Genomic DNA, 15,753 nt, shown 5'->3' on the forward strand with positions numbered 1-15,753 from the left:
GAAGCAAAATCATAGGAACATGTTTTCTAACCCATCCCAGTATTCTCTGAGTCTCTCCTTTACTCCCAAGAGGCCTGTGAACCATGGCAATGTCCCCACATGTTTTTAAGCCTGTGCCTCATTCCCACATAACATTTATTTTTCCAGCCATGAAAAAACCTGAAGCACTTGTTAAAAATACAGATTCCCAGGTCTACCCACTAGAGATCCTGATTCCAAATGTTTAACCAATACCCCCAAGCAATTCTTTGATCAGGCAAGTTGGAAAACCTTTGCCCTAAGGTTTTCTAAATCATTGCTACTCAAAGTGTGATGTAGCATTGATATCACGTAACTTGTTAGAAATGCAGATTCTCAGGCATTGGCTAGCTCTAGAATCTGTCTTTTAACAAAATCCCCGGGTGATCATTATGTACATTAAATTTTGAGAAGCATTATTTTAAGTGGTTGCATCATCTAGTAACCTAATAGTCCCTATTAATTAGTTTAATAGATAATTCCTTCAATTCACTTATTCATTCAACTAACACTTGGGATCTACTAAGTGCCTGAGCACTGTGGTAGGCACCAGGATTTGTATGTTGTAAAGGAGAAGACCATAAACTAGAGGATTCCATCTTTAATGGTGGAAGATCGAGCATTAAGACAGGCTCATGAAGAGGCTGTCTTGAGAATAAGATGGAGTGTGACCATGTCCAAATCATAACATGTAACTGACCACCTGTTTTATCCATGCATAAGGCTGGTTTGGACTATGTAATCCAATCTCTGATCATAGTAAATTTTACCTCTACCACCCTAACTCTTTCACTGATCTTCTCCTCCAATAGATCAGGGAATGCTGGTTTTGAGCACAAGTGGGTGTAAAGAATTAATGAAGAGCCTTGCATTTGCTCAAGCATGCTCCCTTGGATAGAAGGAAAACTTTGGGTGAAAGACTGCAGCCTGAGCATTTGTAGAACAAGGAAATGAGGCAACAGAAATCAGGGATCCTCTCAAGAATAGGTCAGGAGTGTTTGCCCCACAGAAGGGAGCCAGGTTGAGGCCGGGAAGCAATGGCATCATGACTTTGCTCCAACTGGCTCCTATAAACAATCCAGGATTTGGCTACTGGCTATCATGAGACCTGTGCAGCTCGCAGTTTTAGAAGAAGTAATTCATTCCTTTCTTCCATCACAGCAGGCCTTGGATCTCCCAAAAACCCAACCCACTGACCTTTTACTTGAGTGGCAGAAGGTATGAGGACAAATATGTAACAGGTCTTACTGATGAAATAATTCCCATCTAAAGACAAGCAACAAAAAACATAACATAAACACACTTCTGGATAATCATAGTTAAATATTTAACTTCTGCTTTGTGATTTCAAGTGGCTTCACGGGTAAAAACATAGACACCTGATTTACCTTGGGGTGAGATTCCATGAATAAGTTTATTGGAAGTTCATCAAATTTATTGTAGTATACCAAAGAATCCAAAAAATGATCTTAAAATTTCCGGCACAAAAAAAACCCCTTCAACTTAATTTATTTTAAAGCTTTTAGAAACTACTATGGAAAATCTCCCTATTTATTGCACCCCTTTTACATATAGACAGAATTTCAGACAATGGTTTTACATTTGCTTTATCATAGAAAAAGTCAATTTTTTGCATGTTTAAAGATACAGTCCTTTTCATCTCATTTCACATTCTTGTGAACACATTTGGAACAGGAAAATAAAAACCTACTGGCTACTAAATTGATTCAAGCTGCTCCATCTTTCCCTATCATAATATTCATTGCTCAGGAAATTTTCACCTTAGACGCAATGTTTAAGAAATAAACATTGTGTGTTCCTATGCTGTTTTGGCATCATTTTGTAGGTTTGGGTTTACAGCGCTAAAAATCTAAAGAGTTTTCCTTTCCTCCAGGATGTGAGGCCCACAAATCAGGCGTGCTGCCATCAGTTGGACAGATTGTCTAGGCTATGGTCTTGTGATCCAAACAGGAAGGATTCTGTCCCATTTACTCCAGCTTAAAGAATGGCCAAGGTAGCAAATTAGAACAGTGCAGCTGCTTGCCGCCTTTAGCCCTAGCCTGGCCACTCCCTAGGAAGCCGGTTGTTATTCTGTGATACAGGCTAGAAAATATAAAAGGCTATCTGATCCAGACAGATTTGGTCTGTATCTCAAAGACTTCTTATCTCTGAGGTAATATGTCTGCCTTTGCTATCCCTACTATTCTCTTCACATTGACTGCTGTTCTCTCTTTGAATTCTGTATTCTCAATCATTTTTCATTCAAGACCACAGACTCAGATTAAATCCTATACATCATTTACAACCACTTCCTTTGCTTTATGAATACTAGTTTTTGAACCCTACAGTATTGATTACCTAGTCCCTTCAATTCAGAGGGACACGTCCATCATAGATAACAACTATGGGGAATAACAGTGTACACTGGTATATGTTACACACAGACATTTAAGCTTTTATATACAAATAAAACTCTATTAAGAAAAATACAAATAATTTCTAATTATATCATAAGAAAATATTATACATAACCTATAGTAAGATTTTAACACTAGTTAAAATGAGGTAGCCCTTGAGGAAGCAGTAGCTATTGTTGTTTACTCTAATTCTAGTTGTTAACCTCATGTCTAAGTAAACAATGACTCTATAATTCACCATAAGTATTTTTAGAGTCAGAAATTCATAGGAATATACGTATTTATAAATATTTGTAACTCCTGCATATGGTTCTAGCACTTCAAATCCTTGGGAACAGCTTATCATAAAAAGCTCTTTCAAATAGCTTTTATTCAACGGTTAATATCCCCACTGGCAGGTCAGACCTATAGTAGCCAATTTACAACTCTTCTTTTTAAAAGGCCCTATTTTCCTTTCCAAGTTTCTAGCCTCTAAATTATCTTTCCTTGTTAGCAGAAAGAAAAGGAGCAGGGGGATGGAAATTATGGTCAGACCCTGCATGTTTCACAGCATGCTGTCAGTGACTTTTAGCTGACATTAGCACACCATTGGTTTCCTAACAGACTTAACGTCTCTTCCAAACCCATTTAAGTTTTCAAGGCACCACATCCTGTTTCCTCTAACCAATTTAAAAAATATTTAAATGGAGTGTAATATGGCTTTTAAACAGCAGGAAAACTGTAAGCAGCTTTTCTACAGCTACATTTAGAGATAATATAAACAAAAACATACACATGCAGAAAAACATCATAATCTAAACCATTCTTTCTGATTCACTGATTAGACTCAAGATAAAAATTATAGCATAGATAAAAAGAGAAGCAATATAACATGCATATTCTCATGGGGTCATAAATGGGACTGGAATAGCAGGTAAATCCTGGGGTCTTGAACTCTAGACAGTATCTGAATCTATTCACCATCCTCTCCTTAAACAACCAGCTCTTCTTTAAAATATATCTCCTTCTGTGCTTCTTGTGATACTATACTGTCTTTTTATCCAGTCTCTCGGACCATATCTTTATAGATACTTCCATAGGCTGTGCTTTTCTTTCCACTTCAATCAAGGCTGAATTTTAGACCCACTACTTTTCTTACCCTATAATCTCTGCCTCAGGGACAGCAGCTAATGCCATAGTTTCAACCGTCACCTTATTGCAAATAATTAATTCCCTGGGTTGTACATTCAGTCCTGACCTTTCTCCAGAGCTTTAATCCCACATTCCCAGTCAAAGATAACCAGCGAATCTGTCTGCCACTTCTAACTCAATGTGGGTGAAATCAAACTCCTATTTCTTCCCATAAATTAGCTCCTCTTCTAGCCATCTCCCTTGTCTATGAGTGACACCAACATTCTCGCAGGCAGGCTCAAAACCTTGGTACATTTTTTTACTCCATTATTTTCTTCTTCCTCTATAAGCTGTCAGTCATGAAATGTTCAAATGAGATTTCATTCATTCAGCAAATATTTATTGAGTGCCTAACATTTGTAAACCACTTGGCTAGACATTAGAAAACTAGTTGAGCTGTTTACATTTTTTCCATATACAGTCATAATCTGCAGTTACCAATAATATAGTGGTCCAGGAACCCCCAAAGCCTTCTGGCTCAAAATATCAAAAGATGAGGAATTTCTTTAAAGTTAGACTTTTAAATGCTCAGTTGAACTCTCATAAAGGTAAAGAAAATCACCAGAGACAAAAAAACGAAGTGATACCTGAAAACCAGAGCAGTAAGCACACGACTTGATATTAGATTAGCCTTGGGGATATCCATTGATCTCATTTAGCTAGAATCTTGTATTGGAATGCTCACACATGTACACATGACAAGGTCATGACTCAAGGTAAGAGTTTGGAAAGTAGATCTCAGGATAAAACTAGAACTTCCTAAAAGACTATGCTTTCATTAAATGGGTATACAAGAAAAAAAATCTGCATATAGGCACAGAGAGATGGAACATAATAGTTTATTAAAAAATTTTAAAAATCTTATTAAGTAGAAACAGAAGAAAACTTCAACCTGATAAAGTATGTCTCCAAAAAACTGATAGAAAACATTACACTTAGTAGGCTAACATTAGAAGTATTCATTTTAAAGTTAGAAATAAGAAATGGATGTCTGCTATCTATACTCCTGTTAAACATTGTACTGGAAAATCCCACCAGTGCAATAAGACAAGAAAATAAAAAAGTCTAAAGTTTGGAATGGATGAAACAAAACAATTTATATTTGCACACGAGTATCTAAAATACAAAAGAAGCTACAGACAAACGAATATAATAAGCATTCATAAAAATATGACTATAAAATTTGTATGGAAAGGCAAAGTAACTACAATAGTGAATACAATCTTTAAAAAAATAAGAACAATGTTGGAGGCCTCATATATAAGACTTACTATACATCTACAGTATTAATGAAAGCACAGAATTTGAAGAAAGTAAAGATACACAGATTAACAGAAAAGAATCAAGAGTCCTGTGCTACAACAACCAAATACTCACATGTAAAATGGTAAGCTTGGACCTCTACTTCATGCCATACAGACAAGCAAACTCAAAATGGATCACAGGTCTAAATATAAAATTCAATATAAAAACTCAAATTATAAAACTTTTATGATAAAACATAGGAGTAAATTTTCATGACCTTGGGTTGGGCAACAATTTCTTAGATATGGGAGATGCTGCACAAGCAATAAAATAACAAAATAAGTAGAATTTCATCAAATTTTAAAACTTTTGATCGTCAAAGGATACAACCAAGAAAGCAATGTCTTCAAGAGAGTGGAAAGAATATTTGTAAACAATATCCCTGGTAAAGGATATATAATGAACTCTTACAACTCAATAAGAAAATAATCCAATTGAAACTTGTAAAAGATTTACATAGATATTTCTCTGAGGGTATCTGAATGGCCAGTAAACCCTTGAATATATGCTCAACATGATTAGTCACTTGGGAAACACAAATGAAAAATGAAATACCACCAGAATATCTGCCAACAAAAAAGCCAGACAATAGCAAGTGTTGGTGAGGATATGGATAAATGATTACTCTTATACATTGCTGGTGGAAATGTAAAATGGGGCAGCCACTTTGGAAAACAGTTTGGAAGTTACTCAAAACTTAAACATAGAGTAATTATATGACTCAGCTATTTCACTCACAGGTATGTAATCTACAAAAATGAAAACATATGTCCACACCAAAACGTGTACATAAATGTTCCTAGCAGCACCATTAACAATAGCCAAAATATTGAAACAATCCAAATGCCTGTCACCTGATGAATGGATAAACAAAATGTGTCATGTCCATACAATGGAATATTGTTCTACAATAAAAGAAAGAAGTACTGATATACGCTACAACGTGACTGAACCTTGACAATATTATGCTAGGTGAAAAAAGTCACACAAAAGACCACATATTGTATAATTCCAATTACATGAAATGTCCCCAATAAGCAAACCCATAGAAACAGAATGTAAATTAGTCGTTGACTAGGGCTGGGGTGGGCAGTGAGCAGTGGGCAACGAAATTGATCCCAGGGAGGATCAATTTTGTTGATCCCAGGGAGGAGAACATGAACAAATAGCTCCTGTGATGGCATCCAGCTGATAAAAGTGAACAAATCTTCAGTACATAAGAGAGGCAGAGGGCCTCCCTCTGTGACTCACCTTTCCACTGGGGATCTGAGCAACCTAAGTGGAGAGAGAACACTTTGTTTCTCCCAAGCCCTGCAGCTAACTTGGGGAGAGGCTTGAAGACACTGAGACAGAAAGACACTGGGAAAAGCTTTAGGCATTTTCCCAGACTCAAGACCTAGAGCAGGATGCCATTTTTAATCTGGGAGCATAAAAATTCAGTCATTCTTTGGTGACCTAGCAGCATGGTTCTGCAGGCATTTTAGTATCAGACCAAAGACTAGAGCACTAACTCTGGAGTGCAGTAGGGTCCTCCACAACCAGAATTGTGGAAAGCACCTCAGCAATATGTATTGGAATTGTGGTCTTCCTGGTTGCAGGCCTGATTGGGAAAAAGAGCTGCTATAGCTGTGATCTCTTCTAGGTAATGAGACACAGCTAGAGCCAGCTTGGCAACCTGGAACTGGTCTAAATGTGTCATCCTGGGTACCCCAGCCTGCTCCCCTGAGACAGTGGGGTCCTCTCCACTCCACACTTATAGGCAGATCTCTAGTAATTCAGAGTACCCACTGCCATGAACTAGCAGCCTGAACTGCCCCACCCTTCCTGCTTAGGGATCCTGGTGAAGGAAGGCCCTTCTCTCTTTCATGCCCAAGCAGATATCCTGGCATTCAGAGCACCTACATGCCTGGATGAGTAGCCTGAGCTGCCCACCATTTCTGTGCAGAGATCATGGTGCAGACAGGCCTTTATGCTTTAGAGCACCCACTTGCACAGATCAGCAATCTGAGCCATCCCACCCTTCCTGAGCAGTGACTGTGGTGAAGCAGAGCCCTCTTCGCTTCATACCCAGGAAGATCTCCAGGCATTCGGAGCAACCCCTCACCAGGATCAGCAGCCTAAGTCACACCCCTCCTGGGGACAGATCATGGTACAGTGGGGCCCTCTCTGCTCCTCAAGCAACCAAATTTTCAGGCATTTGGAGCACCTGCTCACATAAACTGGCAGCCTGAGCTGCCCCACCTTTTCCATGTAGAGATTGTGGTGGAGTGGGGTCTTCTCCCCGCCTCACCCAGGTAGATCTCCAGGCATTCAGAGCACCCACTCACCTGAATCGGCAACCTGAATTGGCCCACCCTTCCTGTGAAGAGAATGTAGTAAAGCGGGGCCTTCTCTGTCCCATGCTCAGGCAGATCTCTAGGCAGTCAGAGCACTCATTCACCTGAATTAGCAACCTAGGCTGCCCTATCCTCCCTGTGCAGAGATTGTGGTGCAGTGGAACCCTCTGGACTCCACACCCAGGCATATCTCCAGGCATCTTGAGCACCCACTCTCCTGCATTAGTTTAGGCTTCCCACCTCCCAGTTCAGGGAGCTTGGGGCTGAAGAGGTTTCCCAGCTTCATGCCTAAGCACACCTCTCGGAAATAGGCGGCCATCCACTGAATTCTCCGTCAGTGCTGATGTTTGCATCTGCCTTTGGGGGACCTATAGGTGGGCCTGCCTGGTCTGCCCTCACTCATCTTGCCCTCTGCCCCACTGGGACTGAGCAGGGAGATGAGACTACTGTGCACTCCACAGATCAGCCCATTGCCTGAGACAACACAGAGTTTACCCTGGTAAGCAAGTATCAAGTATATTTCCAGCCACATTGGCCACAGCCAGCTCTTGCCCATAAGAGCCATCTGCTGGCTTGCAGGTTGAACTGCAAAGTCTAATATAACAACCTGCTGAAAAAATGCACAGGGCTACAGAAGCAAAGACAAAAGAAGCTACCCAGAATTCTCTAAAGTCACACCCCATAGGGAATGGAGGAAGGGAAATGGAAAGGAAAAATATGATAATATCATAGAGAAAGAAAGAAAAAGAAAAAATCCTTGCACAAAAGTAATTACAAAAATTAGAAGTGCCAGCATCTCTAGATGAGAAGAAACCCATGCAAGAAATACCAGCACCATGGAAAATCTTAATGTAGTGACACCACCAAAGGATCACACTAGCTCTCTAGCATTCATCACTAACCAAACTGCAAACTCAGAAATAACAGGTAAAGAATCCAAAGCATGGATTGTAGAGAAGCTCAGCGAGATCCAAGACAATGTTGAAAACAAACACCAAAAACTTCTAAGCAATCCAGTAAATGAGTGAAGAGATAGAAACATCTTAAAAAGAAATCAATCAGAGCTTCTGAAATAAAAAAAAATCACTTCAGGAATTTCAAAACACAATTGAAGCCTTTATCAACAGATTGGACCAAGCAGAAGATAGAATTTCAGAGGTTGAAGACTGGTATTTTGGACTAACCCAGTCAAAAAAAAAAAAAAAAACAGAAAAAATTAAGAAAAATGAACAAAGTCTTTAAGAAACACGGGATTATGTAAAGCAACTAAACCTATCAGCATTCGTAAGAGAGCAGGAGAAAAAGAAAACAACCTGGAAAATATATTTGAGGGAATTACTCAAAATTTCTCTAATATCGTTGGAGAGGTAGACATATAGATACAAATAATACAGAGAACACCTATGAGGTAGTTTACAAAATGAAAAACACAAAGGCATATAGTCAACGGACTGCTCAAGGCCAATGCAAAATAAAAATTCTTAAAGGCGCCTAGAGGAAAGGCCAGAATTCTATTGGATAAATTTAACAAAGAGACTGAAATAATTTAAAAGCATCAAGCAGAAATTCTGGAGCTGAAAAATAGAACTGGCATACTGAAGAATACATCAGAGTCCTTAATAGCAGAATTGACCAAGAAGAAAGAATTAGTGACCTTGAACAAAGGCTATTTGAAAATAAACAGTCAGGAGAGAGAAGAATTTTTAAAAACATGAAGCATGCCTACAGCATCTAGAAAATAGTGTCAAAATAGCAAATCTAAGAGTTATTGACCTTAAAGAGAATGGAGAGAAAAGTCAGCATAGAAAGTTTATACAAAGAAATAGTAACAGAGACATTCTAAACCTAGAGAAATTATGAATATCCAGATAAAAAAGGTCATAAAACATCAAGCAGATTCAACCCAAATAAGACTTTAAGGCAAACAGTAATTGAACTCTTAAAAGTCAAGAATAAAGAATGGATCCAAAAAGAAGCAAGCAACATATAAAGCAGCTATGATAGGTCTGGCAGCAGACTTCTCAGTGGAAACCTTACATGCCGGGACAGAGTGGCATGACATATTTTAAGTGCTGAATGAAAAATCTTTCAACCTACAATAGTACATCCCATAAAATTAAGCTTCAAACTTGAAAGAGAAATAAAAATTTTCCCAGACAAACAAAAGTGGAAGGATTTTGTCAACACTAGACATGCCTTACAAGAAATGCTAAAGGCAACTCTTCAATCTGAAAGCAAGGAACATTAATGAACAAGAAATCATCTGAAGGTATAAATTTAACTGGTAATAGTAAGTAGAGTAACAAAACAGAATATTCTAATACTGTAATTGTAGTGTGTAAACCACTCATACCTTTAATCAGAAGACTGAAAGACAAAGCTATCAAAAATAATAACTGCAACAACTTTTTAAGAGATAGTACAAAAAGATGTAAATATAGACAACAAAAGTCAAAGATTGGGGAGTATGGAGTTAAAGTGTAGAGTTTGTTTAGTTTTCTCTTTGCTTGTTTTGTTTCCTTTGTAGTCAGAGTTGAGTTGTCATCAGTTTAAAATGGCTATAAGGTGTTATTTGCAAGCTTTATGGTTACCAAAAAACAAAAACCTATAAAAAGATATACCAAAAATAAATAACAAGAAATTAAAACATAATCCCAGAGAAAATCACTTATATACAAATGATAAGAAGGAAGAAGACCAACAAAACAAAGAGAAAACAAATAACAAAATGGGAGTAGGAAATCCTTACCTATCAATAATAACATTGAATGTAAATAGATCAAATTCTTCAATCAAATGGCAGAGAGTGGCTGAATGGATTAAAAACTAACAAGACCCAACTATTTGCAACCTAAAAGAAATTCACTTCACTTATAAAGACACACATATACTGAAAATAAAGGGATGGAAAAAGATATTCCGTGTAAATGGGAACCCAAAAAGAAGAGGAGTAGTTATACTTATATCAAACAAAATAGATTTCCAGAGAAAAAGTGAAAAAGAGACAAAAAAGTCATTATATAATGATAAAGGGGTCAGTTCAGCAAGAGGATACAAAAACTGTAAATATATATGCACCCAACAATGGAATACCCAGATATATAAAGCAAATATTATTAGAGCTAAAGAGAGAGCCCTCAATACAATAAGTTAGGGACTTTAACACCCTACTTTCAGCATTGGACAGATCATCTAGACAGAAAATCAATGAAGAAACATTGGACGTAATCTGCTCTATAGACTTTTGTCTATAGGATGTCTATTAGGAACAAATGGACCAATATACCATTCATAGAGCAGTTCATCCAAGAGCTTCAGAATACACATTCTTATCCTCAGCACAAGGAACATTCTCAAGGAAAGACTGTATGTTAGAACACAAAACAAGCCTTGAAAAGTTCTTTAATAATTGAAACCACTTCAAGTATCTTGTCTAACCACAACAGAATAAAACTAGAAATCAATAACAAGGTAAAGTTTGGAAACTACACAAACACATAGAAATTAAACAACAGGCTCATGGATGACCATTGGGTCAATGAAAAAATTAAGAAGAAAATTTGAAAAAAAAAAATTACATGAAACAAATGAAAATGGAAGCACAACACACCAAAACTTATGGGATACTGTAAAAGCATTACTAAGGGAAATTTTTAGATAGGAACAAACATTTATGTCAAAAAACTAGAAAAACTTCAAATAAACAAACTAACGATGCATGTTTAAGAACTAGAAAAGCAATAGCAAACCAAACCCAAAGTTAATAGGAGAAAAGAAATAGTAAAGCTCAGAGCAGAAATAAATAAAATGTAGACTAAACAAAAGATCAACAAGTGAAAAGATAAATCAACAAACCTTTAGCCAGACTAAGAAAAGGAGAGAAAAGACCCAAATAAATAAAATCAGAGATGAAAAAGGAGACATTACAACTGGTACCACAGAAATTCAAAGGATCATTAGAGACTATTATTAGCAAGTAAATGCCAAAAAATCAGAAGGCCTAGAGTAAATGGATAAATTCTTAGACACATACAACCTACCAAGTTTGCACCATGAACAAATCCAAAACCTGAATAGAGCTGTAACTAGTAACAATATAGAAGCAGTAATAAAAAGTCTCCCAGTAAAGAAAAGCCCAGGACCCAGTGGCTTCACTGCTGAATTCTACCAAACACTTGAAGAAGAATTAATACCAATTCTACTCAAACTACTCCAAAAAAAGAGGAGGATGGAATACTTCCAAATTCATTCTATGCAGTCAGCATTACCCTGATACCAAAACTAGACAAAGACACATAAAAAGGTAAAACTACAGGCCAATATGTCTGATGAATATTGATGCGAAAATCCTCCACAAAATACTAGCAAACCAAATTCAACAATACCTTAAAAAGATTATTCATCATGACCAAATGAGATTTATCCATGGGATGCAAGGACGGTTCAACATATGGAAATCAATCGATATGATACCTCATACAAGCAGAATGAAAAGCAAGAACTATATGATCATTTCAATAGATGCCAAAAAAGCATTCAATAAAATTTAACATCCATTCATGACAAAAAAAAAAAAAAAAAAACTAAGTATATAAGGAACATGCCTCAACATAATAAAGGGCATATATGACAAGCCCACAGCTAGTGTCATATTGGATAAGGAAAAACTGAAAGCCTTTCCTCTTAGATCTGGAACAGAAGGATGCCCCCTTTCACCACTGTTATTCAACATACTGCTGGAAGTCCTAGCCAGGGAAACTAGACAAGAGAAAGAAATAAAGGGTATCCAAACTGGAAAGGAAGAAATCAAATTATTCTTGTTTGCAAACGATAGGACCTTATATTTGGAAAAACCTAGACTCAACCAAAAAACTACTAAAACTGATGAATGATAGGTAAACATATGGTGGCATGTTCAGACAGTAGAATACTCTTCCATAGCTAAAATGAAGTGGTTCCTAAAATGCGATCTTAGAAATTTGTTAGCAATGCAAATTCCTGGGCTTCAATCCAGACCTACTGAATCAGAAACTCTGGGGGTATGTTTTAACAAGCCCTCCAGGGGATTCTGATGAATGCTAGAGTTTGAAAACTATTTAACTAGACCTACATATATGGGTTGGATAAATTTCAAAAACAATGATGTTGAAGAAGGACAGGTTCAGTATGATACCATTATATAAAGTTTTAAAACTTGCAAATAATACTTTATATTGTTTGTGCATACATACATGGTAGTAAAAATATTTTAAAAGATACATGAAGATCACCAACACCAAATCTAGTATAGTACTTACAGGGCAGGGAAGGAGGCCAATGGGATATAGGAAAGGAGGTGTCAAACAGGAGATTTCAACTGCATTTGTGATGTTTTATTTATTTAAAAAATGTTTAAGACGCTGAAATAAATATCTCTGTACACACATCTTGACACTATTGTTTAATTAATTCCTTAGAATAAATTTGGAGAAATAGAATTGCTGAACCACTTCTTTATTTCAATTACCACTATTACCACTCTAATTCTCATCTCCTCAGGTGGGTGGTATTGCAATTGCTCATTACTGATAACTGTAGTCTAATATGTACAACTCAGCATACACACCAAAACCTCCAGCTTCCAAAAATGTTACCTTGTACATATATCAATGGCAACTTCAATGGCAAAATAACTTCAAAGTCTAAACTTCTCACTTCATACTCAAGCACCTCCAAATTATGCTTATTATGTACCTCAGCTATTAATACATAATGCCAGTAACATTTAACATCTCATATAAATATCTCTCCTTTTCCAAAAGACTTGTATTGCTCCATAAATGTACCATACACGCTTCTGCCTCCTTGCCTTTGCTCACTACTTATAATGACCTTACTCCCTGATATGTAAGTTCTGCTTGCACTGTAAAATCTGGCCCATGTTTTGAGCACCAGCCTTCCAACTCCCATCATTTTAGAATAAATTAGATCATAAAATTACCCTCACTGATCATTTCTTTCTTCGAGGTCTTCAAGCATTATCATTGTCACTCACGTGGTGCTCAGCCACATGATGCTTTATGATTTTTATGTACCTATGCCTGATGAACCCAGCTATACTGTATTTTTTTCCAGTTAAATTTTGTCATGCTTTGGAAAGGATTTAATGTGGTTCAACCACGGTATAAATATCCCAAGGCCATAGAGCATGTTTCCCTAGCACCAAGTAGAGTACCCTATATATGACCTAAACTACAATTTCTATGAGAACAGGAATCATGACAGTATTTTTTTCCCATTAGTGCATAGCGAGTACCCAGAAAATATTGTACTAGGGTGGTGCAAAAGTAATTGCATTAAAAGTAATGGCAAAAACCACGATTACTTTTACACCAAGCCAATAGCACACTTAGTAGATAGCCAGTGGCCATTTTCTGTTGAAAAAAACTGAATGAATGAATGAATGAATGAATGAATGAATGAATGAATGAGCTTTATAATTTTGTTGTAATAATGATTACTACTTCCAGGTACTAAATACTATTTGAGGCCTGCAGAATGAACAAGGAAGAAAATAGCCCCTCAGAAGCCCCACAGCCCACACCATTAGCTCCCCAAAGGTTATCATCCTGGTTGGATATTATTATTAACCTACTATGCACCTCTTATTTCAAAACAAGATCAATAGCTAAAATTAACTGAATGCTTGGTTTGGAGAGGTGCTATTATAAGCATGCTGCTGGCATGACTCTTTTCATGACAATCCTCTGGGGCCAGTATTATTATTATTCAAAATTACAGATGAGGAAACAGAAGCTCAGAGGGGATATAACCTGTCCTACATGCCACTGTTAGTAAACGGGCAAGCTAGGTCATGGAAGCATGACAACAGAGTTCATGCTCTTAACCATAATGTAACCACATGGAAAACTGGTTTGAAATGATAATAGTAAATTCAAATAGTCAAATTTCCATAAGGTTTATTATCTGGTTCTAAATAACCAATCAAGTTAATGAATTTGACCACCTATTTGCAAACTGTTCTGCATTTGTAGGAAGAAAACACAGATTGACCAGGCTTCCACTACTCATCAGGTGCTTTTCTATTCTCTATTTGATTTTTTCATCTACAACATCAGCTATTACAAAGAGGTGTCATCATCATCCCCATTTTGCAGGTGAGAAAATCAAGAATCAGAGAGGTGAAGTACCTTGCTCAAGATTGCACAGCTAGCAATTGGAAGAAGTTGGTTTTGACTCTGAGTCCAGATGTTTTACCCTGTACCACAGATGCTTATTTTAGAAATTTTTAAAGATAATAAAGGCTTCCATATACCACATGATTAAGAAGTCCCATAACAGTTATTATTGCTGTGTGTTATCTAATATTCTAGTAACCTAAATAACATAAACACACACACACACACACACACACACACACACACACACACACACAATCTTCTATTCCATTTACTATGCAGAGATTGTAACATATGCTTAGGACAGCTAGTCCATATTTACTTTAACCCAGTTAACTTTCAGTACCATAAAATACCAGGTTTCCCATAGATTCTAGTATAGGCCAACACACAAAATAAATGTTCAGGACATGTTTGCTGAGAGACCTCTTCACACCAACTAAGAAAAAGGTGGGACCAGGAAAACCATAATCATGTATACTACATTTGCTCTAGAAGAGAAAGTGGCAGTTATTTACAGTCTGGGACATCTTATAGATTTCTTGAAATATTGACCTTTGGTGAAATACTTTGTGGCTCACTGACTTCTCTTAATATACCTATTAAGGTATTTGTAGAACTATAATTATAGCCACTATATCTTGTTTATGCAATATTCAATTACTTACATGGCATGCCATTTATCTCAATCATTATCTCAATAATTATTCTATTAAATCTAAATGAGTATTCTTAAATCAATCTATGTGCCGCAAGTTTTTCCCTTATTGTACCCCCATCCTTGTGTTCATCATCTGTTTATGGAAGCAGCTCGGCTTGGAGGTTGTGGCAAATCAGCATACAGGAAAGCTTGAAAGTCATGGGAATTAGAACCAAGCTTTTGAGGGTCTTTGACATTGTTAATGCAAAATAATTGGCAAGATGCTTCACATACCAAAAATGACTAACTCTATTCATGTATTCACTCTTCCCCCACCCCCCAAACTCCCAAGAGATGCTTAAACAGAACACACTTTGTCCTAGCATGGACAGGAAAAAGATTAAATTAAAGGAGCTGGTGCTGCTGGCCACTCACAGAAATATAAGGGGAAATGGTTAGTACTCAACCTCTCCTCCTGATTAGCTTACTTACTTCATCCTGTTTATTCTCATCTCTGTCTCTTTCTTACCCAGGCATGAAGGATCTCAGCCATGCCCAAGCATTCCCTGCCCAGTGCAATTCAGACTTGTATGTAGACATGTACACTAATATATTTTAGCTGCCTTAACTTTCTTATCCTGGACTAATGTTGCTTCAGTCCCACATCTTGTACTTATAGGGAAAGGAAA

Source organism: Macaca fascicularis, chromosome X, assembly GCF_037993035.2.
Source record: "Macaca fascicularis isolate 582-1 chromosome X, T2T-MFA8v1.1".
Classification (NCBI taxonomy): domain Eukaryota; kingdom Metazoa; phylum Chordata; class Mammalia; order Primates; family Cercopithecidae; genus Macaca; species Macaca fascicularis.